Raw genomic sequence first — 6,979 nt, 5'->3', positions numbered from 1 at the left:
ACCCAACTATATAAGACAAATTTTAACAGGCATGAAAAATCTAATGAGTAATAGCATAATTTATTGGGGAACTTTAACACCCCATTGACACAAAGAGATAGATCAACAATGAAAAAAATGAGTAAAGAAATAACAGAAATAAACAGAACTTCTGAAGAAATGTACTTAGTAGACCTTTAGAGTGTTCCACCCAACATTGTCAGAATACACATTTTTCTCTGCTGCACATGGGATGTTCTCCAAAATAGGTCATGTCCTAGCAAATAGAAGATGCTGGTCTGAGGTGGAGGAGTGATAGAGTAGCGTGGCCATGTTTCTCCAGTATTACTTGAATGAGCAGGGAGACCAGGCATATATGCTGAAGAAATTTGACCCAATGGGACAACAGACATGCTCAGCCCATCCTGCTCGGTTCTCCCCAGACAACAAATATGATGAATCACCATCAAGAAGCACTTCAAGGTGCTCATGACCCAGCAGTCATGCCCTGTCCTCTGAGGAAGTTTCCTCCTGTCTCCTGTCTCATCTGCCGCCTGCTGCCCTTCAAGACTCCATAACCAGCCATCAGTCCGTGAGCCCAGAAATCTTACCATCAGGGTCTTTGGAATCCAGTCTCTTCACTGCCTTTGATAATGCAGTGTGTGGCAGTAATGGTGGCAACCCCATTAAAGGAAACATGTTTTGAATTATTGCCCAGTTATTAAAGATAAAATAGCTCGAAAAAATAGAAATGCTTCAGTAAATACAAAGGAATCAAAATATCCCATGTATATTATCTGACCATAGTGCAATGAAACTGGAAATTATTGACAAAAGAAACAACAGAAACACTATAAAAACATGAAAACTAAATAATACCCTCCTGAACAATCAATGGGTCATGGAAGAAATTAAACAATATTCACAATCTAACAAAAATGCAGGTACAACTTACCAGAACCTGTGGGACACAATGAAAGCTGACTTAAGAATGAAATTTAGAGAAGGATCTGCTGTGAGCCTTTTGGGCTGTTCTTTAGCCTGGTCTGGCTTTTGCAGTCTTAACTGGGCACTCCATCTGGCACCATTGGGAAATGGGACAGTTGGGTGCCCTGCGTGAATCCAGTAGCAACGGCCAGACCAAGAGGTCCAATCCAGTCTTCAGGGCCAACAATCCAGGATTATCTGAATTGACCCAGGCCTACCTGGGAAAAAGTGAAAAAGCAACTAGAAAAGAAAAAGAAAGGCTCTGAAGCTTTGGCTGAATTTGGAGAAAAAATGAATGAGAATTGAAACAAAGAACTAGAAAAGCACAGAAAAAAATTATTAAGTGGAAATGAGAGCTTACCAAAAAATTTTTAAAAAGCAGAGAAAGAAGAAATCTGGTAGGTATTCATCTTCTTCATGGAGCTCTGATTCTTCCAGCAGTTCTTCAGTTTCTGAGGATGAGGAAAAGAAGCAAGTAAAAAGGAGAAAGAAAAAGAAGAACCATTCATATAAATCTTCTGAAAGCTCCCTGTCAGAAACCGAGTCAAATGGTAAGGCTAGTTTAAAAAAGAAAAAGAAGTCAAAGGATGCAACTGAGAAAGAAAAGGACATTAAAGGACTCACCAAGAAAAGACAGATGTATCTTGAAGACAAACCTTCTTCATCTGAGTCCTGGTCAGAACCAGATCATACTGAAGAATTATGAGTGAAAAAGAAGAAAAGCAGTGAAGAATGAGAAAAAGCAACAGAAAAAGAAAGAAAGAAAAAGAAGCATAAGAAACACAATAAGAAGAAAAAGAAGGCTGCTAGTTCAAGTCCCGAGTCACCATAACATTAACAAAAACCAGGACTCCCCTATGAAGAAAGTGCAATGTCTAAAGAAATTTCAATTGTGAAATTATGTTATATTTACTAACATGCATGGATTTTCTTGTTCTTAGAGTTATTCCTGAACTATTCAATAGGCACTCCAATGCTGCTATGTGAAAGGGCCATAACTGTTGCTTGCTGCTTGAACATCTACTTTTTCTCCTCCACTAAGTGATAACTTGGGAGATAACACACTGCAGTTGCACTAGTAGTTAAAATATTTAGGAAGAAAGCTAATATTTTTGACTAGAAGTATCTCGTGATAAATCAATAGGAAATGAATCTGTATACATCTTAAGATGCAATCATAAATGGCCATATGACTCTAGTTAAATTTTTTAAAGTAGGTATTACATTAATATTTGAAATATTTACTCTGTAGATAAGTGTGTCTTAATTCCCTCACCCCTTGTATACTTTTTATTTACCTCAGGAAGGAGCTTTTAGGGTGGAGGTAAGGGTGGTTTACTATCTCTTTAGCTACAAGAGTATGCCTTTAGTCCTCTCATCTGCTACTTTTGTGGACACAATAGTCATGCTTCCTGGAAGGTCAGAGCTGGGTACGAGCCCTCTTGCCCTTTATTGAGTTGAATAGCATTTGTGTACTTTGCTGTCTGCTGCTTTGAGTGAACCAGAGAAATAATCCTTTGCAGGGTAAGACCCAAAGCTCTGAGCTTATACCTCCACATCAACAAAAACTGAATGTTTTTTAGCTTTAGAATGTGTTGTGTCATTTGAATTAATTTTTGACCATACTTTGGCTTTGGAGAGGAATTGTTTCATACAGACACTGGTACTTTTTGGACTTAATAGCTAAAGATTGTAAAATGTATGTTTTATACTGTTAAGTCTTAACCAGTCAGGAAAATTTTAGGTAAGAAATGATAGTTACTTTATTATTTTTTTTTTTGTATGAATGTTGTTCAGGCTGTAATGTTTAGCTTTCATTAATTCTTATTTGTACTGTCTCAAGTTCATTATTATGTTTACTGGCACCCTTGCCAAGATATTTAGCATGTAAAAAGCTGGTTTTGAGTTTTTATTTTAAACAGCTTCATATTGAAGCTGAGACTTATAAACAAGTTGAGTGGCAGACCTAGTATGCTGTATCTTGTTAAATAAAGCTATTGCCAGAATCTTAGTAAATACAATGTTTTTAAAAAAAAGGATGAAATTTATAGTGATAAATTTCACATCAGGAAAACAAAACAAGCCCAAATAAACAATCTTCTGCTGCACCTCAAACTCTGAGAAAAAGAAGAGCAAGACAAGTTCAAATCCAAAGAAGGAAGGAAATTATAAAGATCTGAGCAGATATAAATGCAATGGAGTTGAAGAAAACAGTACAAAGAAAGAATGAGTCAAAGAGTTGGTTCTTTGAAAGAGTAAATAAAATTGGTAAATGTCTAGCCAACCTCATTTTAAAAAGGAAAGAAAACATTCAAATTCATGTATTGAAGAATGAAAAGGGTAAAATCACTATAGACCCTATAGAAACTCAGTAGATTAGCAATACTTATGTCCAAAATCTTTACTCTCACAGAATGGAAAATACAGAAGAAATGGACAGATTCCCACATACATAGGAACTACCACAGCTAAATCAAGAAGATATAAAAATTCTGAATAATCCAATATAGCCAATTAAATTGAAAATGTAATAAAAAAAAAACCTGCCAACAAAGAAAATTCCAGGTCCTAATGGATTCACAGATGAATTCTACAAGAAATTTAGGGAGGACGTAATGTCAACTTTTCTCAAACTCTTCAGTGAAATTGAAAGGGAAACAATTCTCCCAAACTCATTCAGGAGGCAAGTATTACTTTGATACCAAAATCAGAGAAGGACCCAACAACAACAACAAAAAAAACTACAGACCTATCTCCCGAATGAACATAAATGCAAAAATCCTCAGTAAAACACTAGCAAACAGAATGCAGCAAATTGACAAGAACATTATACATCACAACCAAGTGGTTTATAGCAAGAATGCAAAGATAGTTTAATATATGCAAAACCATAAATGTAATACACCACATTCACAGAGCCAAAGACAAAAATCACATAATCATCTCAATAGATGCAGAAAAAGCTTTTGACAATGTCTAACACTCATTCATGATAAAAAGAAAATACTACAGAGAATCAAAATAGATGTCTTTACCTCAACCTGATAAAAGCCATCTACAAGAAAACCAACAGCCAGCATTATACTTAATGGATAAAAATTGAAAGCCTTCACCTTAAAATCAGGAACAAGACAAGGATGCCCACTGTCACCATTCCTGTTCAATAGAGTTCTAGAAACATTAGCCAGAGCAATTAGACAAAAGAAAGAAATAAAAGGAAGGGCCATACAGATAGCTCAGCAGACTATAGTGCCTGTGTAGGCAGAGCTCAATGGCTGGGGTTCAATCCCTAGCATGCCATGCTGGCCCCACCCCCAGGGCTGGTTGAAATGGCTATTGAACTGGGTGTGATGGCACATGCCTGTAATCCCAGCACTTGGGAGGATGAAAACAGGAGAATCACCATGAGTCTGATCTACACAGTGAGACACTACAGACTCTACTTAATACATTAAAAAAGAAATAAAAAGAATAATGATTAAAGGGGAAGAAATGAAATTATCATTATTTGCAGAATGACATGATACTGTACATAGAAGACCTCCAAAACTCCACTAAAAACTTGTAGATTTAATAACTAAGCTCAGGGCATTGGAGGATTCAAATTCAATATTCAGAAATCTATAGCATTTCTATACACAAACAACAAATGCACAGAGAGACATTATAGAAACCATGCTTTTCACTATAACACCAAAAACAATGAAATACATAGGAATCAATCTCACAAAGAAAGTAAAAGACTTGTACAACAAAAATTATAGCACTTTGAAAAAAAGAGATAGAAGAGGATTTCAGAAAATGGAAAGATATTCCTTGCTTCTAGATAGGAAGAACCAACATTGTGAAAAAAAATTGTTATACAGATTTCATGCAATCCCAATTAAAATATCATTGGTGATCACATGCCTGCAATCCCAGCTCTGGGAAGGCTGAAAACAGGAGGTTCACTACAAGTCCAAGCTGCGTAGTGAGACCTTGTACCAAATACATTTTTAAAAATACCATTAGTATACCTCATAGATCTTGAAAAATCACTCCTCAAATTCAGACATAAAATAGCAAAATTTTTGTTACCCAATCCTGGGTAACAAAGGAAAGGCAGAAGCCATCACAATCTCTGACTTGAAATTATACTACAAAACTATTGTGATAAAAATCAGCATGGTGGGGCCGGGAAGATGGCCCAGTAGAATAAGCGCTTGCCTGGCAAAGGCAAGGGCTTGAGTTTAATTCTCAGTTCTGGAAAAAAAAAAAAAATCATCATGGTACTACCAAAAAAAAAAAAAAACAAAAAACAAAAACAGACCTGATGATCAATGGATCAGATCAAAAGATATAAACACAACTATAAGCACACTCATCCACCTTGTTTTTGACAAATGGGCCAAACATGTTCATTGGAGGAAAGATAGCTTCTTTAATAAATGGTGCTGGAAATACTGGCTTTCCACATGCTGATGGCTTAAAATAGACCCATGCCTATAGCCTTGCACTAAACTACAGTCAAAGTGGCCCAAAGATTTAAATATTAAAACTGAAACACTAAATATTCTGGAAGAAGAAGTAGGTAGAAACCTTAAGGACATGGGGTGGGTAAAGAGTTCATGAACAAAAATCAAACTGCATAAAGAATATGTCAAAGAATCAACAACTGGAATCTCATTCTTTTTGAAAAGTTTCTGCACATCAAAAGAAATCACCAACAAAGTGAAAAGAAAGCCCACAAAGTGGGACACAATTATAGCAGACTGTTCTTCAGACAAAAGACTCCTATCTAGAACATATAAAGAATTTTTAAAAATCAGACCTCCAAAATTCAAATACCCAATCCAAAAATGGGAATCAAAGATGAGTATCACAACACATCACAAATGAAGAGATACAAATGGCAAATAGATATAAGAAAAAAATGTTCAACATCATTGGTCATTCAAGAGATGTAAATTGAAACAGTGCTGAGATATCATGTTATGCCAGAAAGAATGGCTGTCATCAAGAAATCAACCCCTAACAAATGCTGGAGAGGCTGTAGAGGAAAAGAAACCCTTCTCCCCCATTGGTAGGAGTGCAGGCTGGTACAACAATTATGTAAATCAGTACGGAGATTCCTCAAAAAGCTAGGATTGGAGGTCTCATTAAAGCCAGCTAGTCCCCTCCTAGGTATTTTTCCAAGAGAATTGAAATCATCATGTCACAGAGATCTATATGCACCCATGTTTATAGCAAAGCAATTTGTCATAGCTAAATCTCAGAAATGACTCAAATGCCTATCAATTGAGGAATGGATAAAAAAGATACAGTATTTTTACACAATGGAGTATTATTCAGCTACAAAAAAGATAAATTTGAGGCTTTTATAGATAAATGGATGCAGCTAGTGACTATACTGGTAAGTGAAATAAATCAGATCCACATGCACAATCATTGTATTATCTCACTAGTGTGAGAACCTGAAAGAGTAATGAAAGTCTGAAAAATACAACAGATACTGTAAAAGGGAAAGAAATTGTTCAGTGGGAAGAAAAAACTGGGGTGAGGAAAAGGACAAATGAAAGAAGAGAAAAAGATATATGTAGGTACATATGCAGAGTAGTTTGGATAATTGTGTTGTCTATTTCCGCTGGTCTTTTGAAAGGAGCAGTTAATGCTTAAAATTCTTTTCACTCATTTTTTTTCTCTTTTAGATTTCTTATAACTTCTTTGTTATTGTTTTTTGTTTTGCTTTGTTTTGTTTTTCTTTCAACTAATCTTACACATTTATATCTGGCAATCTGAACAACTACTTTGAAGATAGCATCATGTAATACAGTAGCCATTGTTGAATTCCTATTACTTTGTTTAGTGAAATATTGCATCATTTATAATACTGTTTTTTCTATCACTTTAAAATATTCTACATTCTTTAAAAATAAAAAAAATGAAAACAAATAGCAAGAGCACCATTAGAAGAGTACAAAGGAATGTCAGTTAGGATTTCTGTGCTCCTTCCCATTTGGAAGTTACTTCTTAG

General features: G+C 35.4%; 2 pseudogenes; both read left to right on the top strand.

Moving 5' to 3' along the window:
- Positions 1-310: 310 nt before the first annotated feature.
- LOC101578384 lies at positions 311-498 on the top strand (annotated as a pseudogene).
- Positions 499-1,056: 558 nt separating this feature from the next.
- On the top strand, positions 1,057-1,798 carry LOC105742535 (annotated as a pseudogene).
- Positions 1,799-6,979: the final 5,181 nt, after the last annotated feature.

The sequence above is a fragment of the Octodon degus genome, unplaced genomic scaffold (assembly GCF_000260255.1).
Source record: "Octodon degus isolate 3935 unplaced genomic scaffold, OctDeg1.0 scaffold00058, whole genome shotgun sequence".
NCBI lineage: Eukaryota > Metazoa > Chordata > Mammalia > Rodentia > Octodontidae > Octodon > Octodon degus.
This window is presented reverse-complemented; position numbering and strand designations above follow the sequence as displayed.